Raw genomic sequence first — 15,326 nt, 5'->3', positions numbered from 1 at the left:
CAGGTACAATCCAAAACAAGTTAACTTGTATCTCTGCTTATAAAATCATAATGCTTAACACTAAGCTTATCAATAACATATATGTGTAAGTAATATATCAACAGAAAATAGAATTACAATGTATACAATTTACACCATAGATATCCTTAATCAGCAAAGGATCTTGTCGTCATGAAACTTAGAAAGTAGTCTTCCTCCTTCATTCTGGATCCTAGTGATGGGACATGTACAAATCCATAATCTAATAAAATCAGGAGAGTCCTTCCAATGTATTACATAAATAGATGTCAGTGTTTTCAAATTTCCTGAAAAATTACACATTTTCAGTTGCTGTCATAACACTTGTAAATTAAACTCAATAGCTGATACACATAATTCATGTACCATACAACCATATTGTAGTTCAGTGACAATACTATTTCATTGTTCTGTGATCATCCATGGGGCCACCCCTACTTGGAGTCAAAGTTGATTCGTCAGCCCCTAGGTTTATCACAGGATAAATAACAACGGTTTTGTCCCATCACGACCAATCAGACTGACATGATCAATTTATTATATTATTTTTATTAATTAGATGACCATATTACTCATTTACATTATGCAATAAGAGTAGGTCATTGTCTAGAAAACTTGACAAATCTTTGTAATGCTGTTATTTCTTCTTTGACATAAAAATTATCAATAGCATACTTTGCTCCTCAGTCAAACAATTCAAAATAGGATGTCATATTTTGTACATATCTGGGATATCACACATATACTTATATACTTCATTATGGAAAAGTATGTTCTCGATCCAAACAGCAGCAGTAGGTAACATTTCTATATTTGGCCAGTAATTACCACCTGATATGGAGCCTCCCCCTCAGTCTGGGAGGCCCTATACCTGCACCCATTCAAGTCCCGAGTCAATCACGCACCAAACTTTGACACCAGTCGTTTACACATTTACACTTCACATCTGGGATATCAAACTTAACTAAATGTACTTGATTCAAAAGTTCAAATATAACTGTTTGAGAGTCTGGCTTGATTTAAAGTGCTTTCCAGGTTCAAACTTACACACAGTCTGAATACACATGATCAGTAAGAGGGTGGTGATCTGATAACCTGACACATACCAAGCAAATTAATTACATTACAACAAACCTGACTTAATCTCCTCTATCTACGCCAGTATCACTACAGCCCATACACTACAGATATACACCAGTATCACTACAGCCCATACAATCATAGTAGCCTCTTAGTTACTCCTTAGTGGCCATTTATTACAGCAACTCCTTGGTCACTCCTTGATGTCCTCTTATTACAGTAACTCCTTTGTTTCTCCTTCTTGGTCCCTTATTACAGATGCTTAGCTTCTCGCTACGTATACACATCCTTTATATTACAGCAACTCCTAAGTTTCTCTTTAGTGGCCCCTCTTTACAGCAACTCCTCAGCTTCTCTTTAGTGGCCCCTTTTTACAACAACTCCTCAGCTTCTCCTTGATGGCCTCTTATTACAGCAACTCCTTAGCTTCTGCTTGATGGCCCCTTATTACAGCAACTCCTCAGCTTCTCCTTGATGGCCCCTTATTACAGCAACTCCTTAGCTTCTTCTTGATGGCCCCTTTTTACAGCAACTCCTTCAATTCTCCTTGATGGCCCCTTATTACAGCAACTCCTCAGCTTCTCCTTGATGGCCCCTTATTACAGCAACTCCTTAGCTTCTTCTTGATGGCCCCTTTTTACAGCAATTCCTTCCATTTTCCTTTATGGCCCCTTATTACAGCAACTCCTTAGCTTCTCCTTGATGGCCCCTTATTACAGCAACTCCTTAGCTTCTCCTTGATGGCCCCTTATTACAGCAACTCCTCAGCTTCTCCTTGATGGCCCCTTATTACAGCAACTCCTTAGCTTCTTCTTGATGGCCCCTTTTTACAGCAACTCCTTCAATTCTCCTTGATGGCCCCTTATTACAGCAACTCCTCAGCTTCTCCTTGATGGCCCCTTATTACAGCAACTCCTAAGCTTCTCCTTGATGGCCTCTTATTACAGCAACTCCTTAGCTTCTTCTTGATGGCCCCTTTTTACAGCAACTCCTTCAATTCTCCTTGATGGCCCCTTATTACAGCAACTCCTAAGCTTCTCCTTGATGGCCCCTTATTACAGCAACTCCTAAGCTTCTCCTTGATGGCCCCTTATTACAGCAACTCCTCAGCTTCTCCTTGATGGCCCCTTATTACAGCAACTCCTTAGCTTCTCCTTGATGGCCCCTTATTACAGCAACTCCTTAGCTTCTCCTTGATGGCCCCTTATTACAGCAACTTCTTAGCTTCTCCTTGATGGCCCCTTATTACAGCAACTTCTTAGCTTCTCCTTGATGGCCCCCTCATTACAGCAACTTCTTAGCTTCTCCTTATTGGCCCCCTTATTACAGCAACTCCTTCAATTCTCCTTGATGGCCCCTTATTACAGCAAATCCTTAGCTTCTCTTTAGTGGCCCCTTATTACAGCAACTCATTAGCTTCTCCTTAGTGGCCCCCTCATTACAGCAACTTCTTAGCTTCTCCTTATTTTAACTAGTGGCTCCTTATTACAATAGCTCATTACTTTCCAATTAGTACCCCCCTGGCCTTATCAATGTAGTCACTTAGTAACCCCTTGGTGGTCCCTTATTACAGTAGCTCCTGATTTCGGTAGCTCATAAATAGCATCCCCTTAGCAAATCAGCTCCTTTATTTTCACTTTAGGGTTCCTCATTTGCTCCTTCCCCTTTGTTTCAACTATGCAACACATACATACCTTAGTGTCACATTTCTCCAACTTAATCCAATTTTCTCTTAAAACGTCCATGTGCTGCTGAATGCTCAGTAAATGGTTTAAATTCCTCACCATGTGCTCTGAGACTAAGCCCTAGCAGGAGACTGTTACATCATCCAAGGGTCTGAGAGTGAGTCCTACATGTGTTTGTGTTACAGGGCCAAGCAGGGTAAGTGGACTACAGCCTATTAGGACTGTAATAATCTCCACCATCAACACTTTTTACAAGTGACTGCACCCTTACAACTCACACAAATCTCCTGCCTCTAATATTGTATTACACTAAATGCTCTACTTTCAGACACTGTTTAAACTCACTTATCCAAATAGTAACACAGAAACCTATAAACATTTTGGAATTCTACACACCTGTGAAAATTAGAACATTTTTTGCACATAACAGTATATGCAGAATTTCGTATATGATTTTTTTTCAGATTGCACTTGAAAACTTACAAAAGTAGCAGAATTTGCATCAGCCTTTTTCTTGAAATCCAACATTATTCAACAAGAAATCTTCCGTGTGGCCATATTTCATGCAACTTGAATTCCTTGTACATTATGTTAAGTGGTAACTTGATTGGCACAATTTGTATAATATTTCACAACATGACTGACATTAATGCATACCCTTGTCATAAAACATTTGATGCACCATACCTACTTATATATAATTACTACCAGTATATGTGTGAACAACCATTTCTTTTTTATCAAAGACATATTTTCATAACTTTTTTATAGCGCGATGAACTGATCACTGTGCTGAAGTTTCACCAAGAATTAATAAAAATCTAATTATTCCATTTATATCAGTATGTGAAGTTATTGCATAACAAAAACAAGAGTACTGCAGGGCAGAATGATATACACCCATCAAATGCCATAGGGTGATACATACAATCATCTTATGCCATATAGCAATATATATATATTTACTATCTTGCATTGAAATAAGATTTACATCACCTTAGATGCTATAACCCCACCTTTCACTACAGAGTCAATGTTTGATTTTCTAACAGTTTGGGGTCTACCAGTAAATAGGAATTTGTCACCAACTTATCAATACAACTAATTATATAAATACTATGATTATAAATTTAAGCCTACCAAGTTTCTATAACTGATGTGTAGTCCTAAATACACTTCTATAACTTAATAAAACATGTTGTCCTAAATATACTTCTATATATAACTGATATATAACTGACATGTCGTCCTAAATGTCACTTCTATATATAACTGATATATAACTGACATGTCGTCCTAAATGTCACTTCTATATATAACTGATATATAACTGACATGTCGTCCTAAATGTCACTTCTATATATAACTGACATGTCGTCCTAAATACACTTCTATATATAACTGATATATAACTGACATGTCGTCCTAAATACACTTCTATATATAACCGATATATAACTGACATGTCGTCCTAAATACACTTCTATATATAACTGATATATAACTGACATGTCGTCCTAAATACACTTCTATATATAACTGATATATAACTGACATGTCGTCCTAAATACACTTCTATATATAACTGATATATAACTGACATGTCGTCCTAAATACACTTCTATATATAACTGATATATAACTGACATGTCGTCCTAAATACACTTCTATATATAACTGATATATAACTGACATGTCGTCCTAAATACACTTCTATATATAATTGATATATAACTGACATGTTGTCAGAAATACACTTCTATAACTGATGTGTCATCCTAAATATATATAACTCATGTCATCCTAAATTCACTTACATATTACTGACATGATGGAGAGGCAAGGAGAGGCAAGAGCAATGGGAAGAGGTAGGAACAAGTGGGCAGGGATGGGGAGAAGGTTGACTCAGGTTTACATGAGAGATTGGATCGGCCAGGCATAGGACTGGCAGATTGGAGGGGCCAAACAGAGGTGGAAAGAAAAGGCTGTGGTTCATAGGAAGGAGGGTATGAGTGAGTATTGAGCTGCTGAGGTATAGACAGGAGGTAGAGAATAGTATTAAAAGGTCTCAATGAGGGTGAGAGAAGGAGAAAAGGTTGGGGAATGTCTGTGAGGGCTCGTAGAGGTTCAGTGGATGGATAGGGTGGAGCGGGGCAAGTCTGTGGGTGCTGACTGACCATGCAAGGTTCAAAGAATGGATTTGGGGCGGTTGTGAGGGCTTGCTAAAGTTCAAATAAAGGGCAGGAATAGACAAGAAGGGTTTAGAGGAGGTGTTATGGAGAGGCAAAACTGAAAATGATGCAGTCAGTACAAGAGGCTTAAAGTAGGAGGTCTGGGATGAGCTTGGAAAGAGAAAAAGGATGAAGGAGGGGGTTTTATCAGGAACTTGGAACATGCAACTCAGCATTTCTATTATTGTAATTTTCTATGCCTACAACACTGCCAAGTATTACATCATTTAAGTGACTTCCAAATTCCTTCATCACTCTTCTGTACCTCAAAGTGCATTTTGTATACAGCTATGGAATAAATAGATATACAACAAGTGTAGAACATATAGCAGAATCAAGGTTACTACAACACTCGCCAGTCTTCCATCGCTTACCCTCTAACTTTTTCTAAATTAAATTTGATGCATTTTGCAGCTGTGGACAAGCAGACACATAAGTCCTAGGAATGAATGTAGTAGTGTGATGGAATAGTATTGTTACACATACAAATAAGATACATTTTCCAGAGTTTAGAAAACCCTGTAACATAATTGGATTATGAAAAATGCACAATATGAATTGGAATGTTTGCAGAAAGTTTTGAAGCAATGGCCTTGCCTTTTGTCAGGGGAATGCCTTCTACAAACTAGCTTGGAATGTATACATCTGTACATATCCAATTACACTATTAGTTGTGCGCCATGCAAAACAATTACAATAAACAGATTTCAACTTTACACATTCCATAATAAATCTGCCACCATTTGTCAAACATAACTTGCACATTATAAAATGTTTACCAGGTGTTTTTTTTCTGAATCCTTTTGTGACTTTTACCATACCCCTTTTAATCTCCAAATAAATACCTCATGTTGTATATATTTTATTCAGCATGCACAAGATCAAAACTCTTAAAAAATATTCCGATGAAAAACCTAAACACAAACATATACTAACATCTGAAAGGGTTTGATGAAATAAACAGATCCTGAAAAAAACTAAAATAAACAGAAAAACTGGAAGCAACAGTGAAGATGTTAACTGGTAAAAAGAAGAGAACTATACAAAAAAGATGATTGTACAGTGTACACTAGAAAGGAGGACACGGCCAGTGATTGTACACTAGAAAGGAGGACACGGCCAGTAATTGTACACTGGAAAGGAGGACCTGGTCAGTGATTGTACACTAGAAAGGAGGACACGGCCAGTGATTGTACACTAGAAAGGAGGACACGGCCAGTGATTGTACACTAGAAAGGAGGACCTGGTCGGTGATTGTACACTAGAAAGGAGGACACGGCCAGTGATTGTACACTAGAAAGGAGGACCCGGCCAGTGATTGTACACTAGAAAGGAGGACACGGCCAGTGATTGTACATTAGAAAGGAGGACACGGCCAGTGATTGTACACTAGAAAGGAGGACCCGGCCAGTGATTGTACACTAGAAAGGAGGACACGGCCAGTGATTGTACACTAGAAAGGCGGACACGGCCAGTTATTGTACACTAGAAAGGAGGACCCGGCCAGTGATTGTACACTGGAAAGGAGGACACGGCCAGTGATTGTACACTAGAAAGGAGGACCCAGTCAGTGATTGTACACTAGAAAGGAGGACCTGGCCAGTGATTGTACACTAGAAAGGAGGACACGGCCAGGGATTGTACACTAGAATAGAGGACCCGGCCAGTGATTGTACACTAGAAAAGAGGACCCGGCCAGTGATTGTACACTAGAATAGAGGACGTTCGACCCGGCCAGTGCTTGTACACTAGAAAGGAGGACCCGGTCAGTGATTGTACACTAGAAAGGAGGACCCAGCTAGTGATTGTACACTGGAAAAGAGGACCCAGCCAGTGATTGTACACTAGAAAGAAGGACCCAGCCAGTGATTGTACACTAGAAAGGAGGACCCAGCCAGTGATTGTACACTAGAAAGGAGGACCCGGCCAGTGATTGTACACTAGAAAGGAGGACACGGCCAGGGATTGTACACTAGAAAGGAGGACGCGGCCAGGGATTGTACACTAGAAAGGAGGACACGGCCAGGGATTGTACACTAGAAAGAAGGACACAGCCAGTGATTGTACACTAGAAAAGAGGACCCGGCCAGTGATTGTACACTAGAAAGGAGGACACAGCCAGTGATTGTACACTAGAAAGGAGGACCCGGTCAGTGATTGTACACTGGAAAGGAGGACCCGGCCAGTGATTGTACACTAGAAAGGAGGACCCGGTCAGTGATTGTACACTAGAAAGAAGGACCCGGCCAGGGATTGTACACTAGAAAGAAGGACCCGGCCAGGGATTGTACACTAGAAAGGAGGACACGGCCAGTGATTGTACACTGGAAAAGAGGACCCGGCCAGTGATTGTACACTAGAATGGAGGACCCGGCCAGTTATTGTACACTAGAAAGGAGGACACAGCCAGTGATTGTACACTAGAAAGGAGGACACGGCCAGTGATTGTACACTAGAAAGAAGGACCCGGCCATTGATTGTACACTAGAAAGGAGGACCCGGCCAGTGATTGTACACTGGAAAGGAGGACCCGGCCAATTATAGTACACTGAAAAAGGAGGACACAGCCAGTGATTGTACACTAGAAAGGAGGACACAGCTAGCTTGTGACTGTAGTCACCATGACCAGTGACTATACTAGATGGGGTCACTACAGACAGTTGCTATATATTAGAAGGGAGCGCCACAGCCAGTGATTGTACATTAGAATTTTTTTTCTTAAATTATTCCAATACAGTCAGTGAAACCTTTTTTTTATGTTTTCACATTTGAGATTAAGCTAATTTTAAGATACTTTTAAAGATAGCACCGATCAGTATACAACAAACTACTACCTGAATTGTCCTTGACCTGTCTGTATTAGATTTATGATGTTGTATCTCTACCACCAGTATGCTATTACTGTGTACCAAGCATGTACTAGCTGTACATGGTTTGTACACACATATATATACTAACCTATACTCATAGCCTTTGGCAATATCCAACAGGCTCATTAAACTTACGATTAGACAGCTGATAACTTTCAGGAATTATTCAACAATCTTTATAGCTGCATGTACATGGATTTATCTATCCAAAGTCCAGATGTAATATGACAACATTGTCATCATTAAGTGACCATGAAATTCAATCAAGTGTATCAGTGAAAGCCTTGGTTTCCTCACTGAAACCTCTATACTACTGTACATGTATATGCAATGCTATGTTCCTATATATACAGGTAACTGGAATATGTGACCATATCTTTTTTAAATATGTCTATTTGCATTGATCACCCACTGCTCATGCATACAGAATTAATTCATAATATCAAAATATAAACATTGCTTTATATACCTGGTAGACATTTAGGAAAGAATATCCATAGTTTATAGACTATCTTATATATTTCCAAATATATTTGGAAGCATGAAGAAATATCTTATATATTTCCAAATATATTTGGAAGCATGAAGAGTAAACAATTAAAAAACAGTTTCAAATCTATTAATGACACAATCTCAATACTCAAAACATCATGATGAAATCAATCCAATTGTATCGAAACCTGTTCAATTGTATCTACAGCTGATCAAGCAGTGTAACTACTATCTTTAATTACTAACTAAAATTCATGTTTACCAACTATCTTTAATTACTAACTAAAATTCATGTTTACCAACTATCTTTAAATACTAACTAAAATTCATGTTTACCAACTATCTTTAATTACTAACTAAAATTCATGTTTACCAACTATCTTTAATTACTAACTAAAATTCATGTTTGCCAACTATATCTTTAATTACTAACTAAAATTCATGTTTACCAACTATCTTTAATTACTAAAACTAAAATTCATGATTACCAATCATAGTTTCTATCCATACCTGCTTCTATTCTCAGTACACAACTTATGTCATTAAAATTCTCATTGTTATAGAATGTCTAAATGGAATACAGAAAACACAAGCAACACACAAATTCCAGCCTTGAATGGATACTATAGGTATTTGAATTCAGCAGTATTAGCAGCAGCTGGGAGGCTATTACAGATACCTAGTGGTATATAATCATCAAATATCTAATGGGAGGTTGTGTTAGCCTGTTAACCTTGTTCCCATGTTACACTGATGGGTGGCCTTTAAATAATCTGCTGAGTTGCAAAAACAAATTGCACAAAATATCTAAGCATAATTCAGTATGATAACCTTATGCATGTACTACCTGTAAAGTTAATGTAACTGCCAAACTCATTTTGGAGTAATATACCCACAGGTGTACACAATGTGTGAGGAAGCCCATGTTGTAGCACTGGCCAATGGGCTGGTGTGTCAGAGCTGCTCTCAGACTAAATAAAGAACCCGACAGGACATAAATAGAACATTCTCAGATATTGCAGATATTTGACATACTATCTTCCACTCAACCGCTCAAGCCATCCTCAGTGCCATGACCGCATTCCAGACACGGCTACAGCATTTTTATTACCGGCTTTAATGAAAGCAATACTCATAGCATTCATAAGGATACTACCATCCGTAAATTTCTGTTACACCACTATCAAATATAGTAACTATAATACTATCATAGTACGCGGTCTTATGCAGCCTATTCCTGGGTCGCTTGTTCTGGTGACTTTGATTGAACAACGTTCGAGTATCGTAAGGCGACATCACTACACTATCACATCTTCGAGTACAGAGTCCCCCTGCCTGATGTCCCGAACATTCAAGTACCAGTGGATGAATGAATGAGTTATTGTTCCAAATTATTTATCAATCTCACAAGAAATATGTATAGTAAGGCGGATAGCTGACAGAGAGGTGAGGCAGTCTGCAACACAGTCGTCGGATCTTCAAACGACCACAGCATTTGTGTAACATTTCCTCCGCTTAATATAGCAATATTCAAAACAAATAAGTGATCCAATTCGTTAAAAAATAATCAAATTTCTTACCTTTTACATATCTGGTTCCTCAAAAGCCTCACATTGTGGTCAATAACAGCTTATTTGCATCCAACAGATGAATAAGATTACAACGCTTGCAGCCTCTCCGTGACCCGGAAGTACATGCACACAACGTAGGGAGAGCTCATTATTTCAGTTTCTCAAGCTATTATGAATAAAACCATTAATTATCTATCACTACATTTCTTAGTTCTTTGATAACAAATATTTACTTCTTATCAGAATTTCCTAACATTAACACCACCTCCACACCTTTTAATAATAGCTCACCTTTTTCAGCACCTGGCGCTACTACCTGACGCACCTGAAGAGAACAAAGAATGATAATCAACGAAAATTCACACAACGCTCAAACAAAGACTTTCCTCTTAACAACATATTGATTATTTGTTGTAGCTCCTGATAAATTTATTTCAAAATATTTTATTCAATCAAGCATTTGAATTAATTTAAATACAATATTTCATAATAGAGATAGATATACAAATTGGATTGGACAACAGGCTTAGCCTATTACAGGTCCTTTCCATACTTCCGTTAACATAAATATTATTAATAATTTTAGTGGTATAGTTGTAAATATAATTATGTAGAGAAAAAGTAAAATGGAATGCTTATTATCAATTTATGGAAAAGAAAGATCATAACTGAGAGGAGAGTTTTGCTTTATAATAGAGAGAATAATTTATTGAAGAGAATGTATAACAGAGAAGAGAAAAGGTTAACAAAAAAAATAAATATATAAATAAGTAGAAAAATGAAAAATAAATATAACAGTAGTTAATGGCTCCTGATAAATGGTATTTTGAAACATTTAATTGTTAAATATAAACAACTATATCGGTAAAATAAATATCTGCCTCTCCGAATGATATATAGCCTTATACGTTGTTGAAATTTCACGACACTGAATTGGTGTTATTGACATTTTCTCTTCTCTGTTATACTCTCTCTTCAATACATTATCTTCTCTCTGTAAAGTAAAACTTTTCTCTCAAGCTTATCGTGTATTTTGGGGGCTTATTGAACTTATAGACCCTTGAAAGCGCGTGTCTCCAAGTTCATTAAAAACACCGCATGACATGATTGAGCGCCAAAGACGAGGTAATTGAATCAAATAATTCAATGACACATATGTCAAACATCTTCGCCAAGTTGACTTTTGGTGACTCTCCACTAATTCTGATAATTGCAAGTTAGAATTAGAACCAAATAGGTACTAATCGGTTATTGTATTATTCAGGCGCGGATCCAGGAATTTGAAAAAGGGGGGGGGGGGGGGGGGGGTCCAGTAATTTAGTGGTAATGCGAGCGCCGCAGGCGCGAGCCGAATTTTCTTTTTGGCGAGGGGTCTGGGGGCCAAAATTTCGGAAAATTATGCACTACCTTTAATTGTTTGTGCAATACGTTGTATCGTTTGTGCACCACGTTGTATTGTTTGTGCACCGACATACAATATGGTCAAAAGTATTGGGGTCACTGTCACGAGGTAAGTGCTAAACGACAGATATCTACAATCAAATACATAGTTTGAAAATATAATAGATGCGCCATTTACCACTTTTGATTTAAAACAAACAATCCTTTATTTTGTAAGCAAAGTAGTCGGAATGTAAATTATTCAAGTATTGAACATAAATTTCCGTTAGTTTATGTTCAGTTATGACAACAATGTCACTATTCAATGTGTCCATCACGTCGTAAAGACTCAAAGCTGACGACATCAGGCCGCGCACATTCCAGGTAAGTATAGGGAGGTTCATTAAAGATATCAATGTAAGCCGAGAAAGGTTGTCTGAAGAGCTTCTAGTAGTCATGACTAAATGTGTAGTTTTCATTGTATTGTTTGTAAACCACGTACTGGATATGACATACGATAGGTCAGATTCATATTCTTTTAATTTCTTTGTGTTTTTCAACACACCAGAGAGAAGACATTACAAAACAATTCAATGTAATATAGTATGACACAATACAATGTAATATAGTACGACACAATACACAATACAATGTAATATAGTATGACACAATACAATGTAATATAGTATGACACAATACAATGTAATATAGTATGACACAATACAATGTAATATAGTATGACACAATACAATGTAATATAGTATGACACAATACAATGTAATATAGTATGACACAATACAATGTAATATAGTATGACACAATACAATGTAATATAGTATGACACAATACAATGTAATATAGTATGACACAATACAATGTAATATAGTATGACACAATACAATGTAATATAGTATGACACAATACATGTACAATGTAATATAGTATGACACAATACGATGTAATATAGTATGACACAATACAATGTAATATAATATGACACAATACAATGTAATATAGTATGACACAATACAATGTAATATAGTATGACACAATACAATGTAATATAGTATGACACAATACAATGTAATATAGTATGACACAATACATGTACAATGTAATATAGTATGACACAATACAATGTAATATAGTATGACACAATACAATGTAATATAGTATGACACAATACATGTACAATGTAATATAGTATGACACAATACAATGTAATATAGTATGACACAATACAATGTAATATAGTATGACACAATACAATGTAATATAGTATGACACAATACATGTACAATGTATTCTAACACGATTCGTTTGCAACGCGTGTTTTGATTGGTTGCGGACCGACTTCTAATCTGCGATAGAACCATGACATATCGTGTTAAGCCACGCCCACGTTTCTAATCAAAACAATATGGCGTCAAGTTCGACTCGTAGCGAAATTCAACACTCTGCACCATTTATGATTGATGACCCGTGATATTGGAATCGAAAGTGAAGAAATCGAATAGAATGAATTAACTTAATAAATTTAACAAAAATCGTTAACTTCATTCTTACCGTCATTTATTGATTGAAACGTTCATTTCGTCCGTGTGTAAGCATCTAAGGTCAAGTAAAATCCGAAATGAAATGGAACAAGTGCACATAACTTTCACATAACGATTGAGCCTATAGAAACACATCAACTCTGACTTTGTCAAAACGCCCATGTCGTTATGCATACTGCATAAATCCAAATATGTCGTTAAATCTTCTGTAACAGGACTTTCACAGCAATCCAAATGCACCGCTTCGTCAACATACAGATCGAACTCTCGCCAGTATGGGCGTGGCCAATTGACCGACTTTGAAAGCTTCTCTCTGATTGGTCAATCCGCCACAGTATGACACGTAACTAGCGGAGGTCACAGAGTACGTAACAGCGTACTTGTAGCGATGTAAAACAATGAATCTAAATATATGCGATAGTAAACGTGTTAGAATGGGGATAGTACGTTGTTTTTCGTGGCTATACTGGCGATTAGAACATGAAATTTGGTTTAAACTCTCGACCTATCGGTCTCGAGTTCAAACCAAATTTCATGTTCTAATCGCCAGTATAGCCACTCAAAACAACACACTATCCCCTAAATATAGTATGACACAATACATGTACAATGTAATATAGTATGACACAATACAATGTAATATAGTATGACACAATACACAACAATACAATGTAATATAGTATGACACAATACAATGTAATATAGTATGACACAATACATGTACAATGTAATATAGTATGACACAATACAATGTAATATAGTATGACACAATACAATGTAATATAGTATGACACAATACAATGTAATATAGTATGACACAATACACAACAATACAATGTAATATAGTATGACACAATACACAACAATACAATGTAATATAGTATGACACAATACAATGTAATATAGTATGACACAATACAATGTAATATAGTATGACACAATACAATGTAATATAGTATGACACAATACAATGTAATATAGTATGACACAATACAATGTAATATAGTATGACACAATACAATGTAATATAGTATGACACAATACAATGTAATATAGTATGACACAATACAATGTAATATAGTATGATACAATACAATGTAATATAGTATGACACAATACAATGTAATATAGTATGACACAATACAATGTAATATAGTATGACACAATACAATGTAATATAGTATGACACAATACAATGTAATATAGTATGACACAATACAATGTAATATAGTATGACACAATACAATGTAATATAGTATGACACAATACAATGTAATATAGTATGACACAATACAATGTAATATAGTATGACACAATACACAATTACAAAAGTACATGTCCATTACGCTTGATAGTCTAATATACACATTTATGTATAAGTACACTTTAGTATCACTATATATTATACAAATGAACATAACGTCATTATGACAGTACACAATAGTTCATGTACGTTATAAATAGACTAACATATAGTAAATTAAACAATTAAATGGCGTTATTACGTTGTTTTGTCGCTAAATAAAGAAATTTTCCTAGCTTACTCAATTCAGAAACATTTTGAACACTTGATAATTGTATCAACTTAAAAACACTTGGTCTTCTATAATAATATGGCTTAATGTATGTACTTCAATATTGTTATAAAAATTACATTTGAGAATAAAATGATATTCATCATCAATATCATTATCTTGACATAATGTACATATTCGTTGCTCTCTCTGCTGATTTCTGTATCTTCCTTGTTCGATATTGAGATTGTGAGAGCTTAATCTAAATCTAGCTATTTGTTTTTTATACTGATCATCTATAGGCTTACACAAGTAGAACTGTAAAGAGAATTATCACTAACACGTTAATATAGTTTACCTGTACAAATATCACTAATATTAGATAAAAGTTCCTGTTGATAAACATCATAAAATCTTTGTCAAATCACATTAAAAGCTATTTCCTCGCCATGATCATAATTTCACAAATAATTTAATCGTAATTTGTTCAGCTCAGCTTGAATATCCAATGCCCAGCTGTCATTAGTTGCTACCCTTTCTTCAAAACATGTTCTTAAAATACAATTATTTGTCGACTTCAGTTTTAACCAATATTAGAGAATTGTGAGCTTCCTACATGACCAATGTGGTAGCTGTCCTAGCTCACACTATACCAGATTATTACAAGTTCTTTTGTTTACACCCAGTAATCGTTTGCAAAAATTTAAATGCACATTTTCTATATCTAAAGCTTTGTGAAATCCCCATATTTCAGAACTGTAACTTAAGTGTAAAAAAAACTGAAATCTGTGTTTGAATATTAAATTTGTGATTTTTTAACTTGCTTTTGAGAGAGTAATATGCCTTTTTCCCTTGATCCGTCACATGTTTCTGGGTTACATTTGCTTTTGAGAGAGTAATATGCCTTTTTCCCTTGATCCGCCACATGT

At 36.1% G+C, this 15,326-nt stretch overlaps 1 protein-coding gene across 3 annotated transcripts in view; it reads right to left on the bottom strand.

Annotated features, from left to right (window-relative positions):
* LOC117328085 overlaps nt 1-10,060 on the bottom strand; it is a 56,300-nt gene extending 46,240 nt beyond the window's left edge. For 2 of the 3 annotated variants that reach the window (XM_033885434.1, XM_033885439.1), the window contains exon 1: nt 9,957-10,060. The gene's annotated coding sequence lies outside the window, so the exon portion shown is untranslated. Of the gene's footprint in view, nt 1-2,792; nt 2,858-9,956 lie in introns of those variants that run through there. The other variant, XM_033885438.1, reaches the window with a different exon arrangement.
* Nucleotides 10,061-15,326: the final 5,266 nt, after the last annotated feature.

Source organism: Pecten maximus, chromosome 5 (assembly GCF_902652985.1).
Source record: "Pecten maximus chromosome 5, xPecMax1.1, whole genome shotgun sequence".
In the NCBI taxonomy this organism is placed as follows: Eukaryota; Metazoa; Mollusca; class Bivalvia; order Pectinida; family Pectinidae; genus Pecten; species Pecten maximus.
Note: the sequence above shows the minus strand (reverse complement) of the source record. Positions and strands in the feature narration are given on the sequence as shown.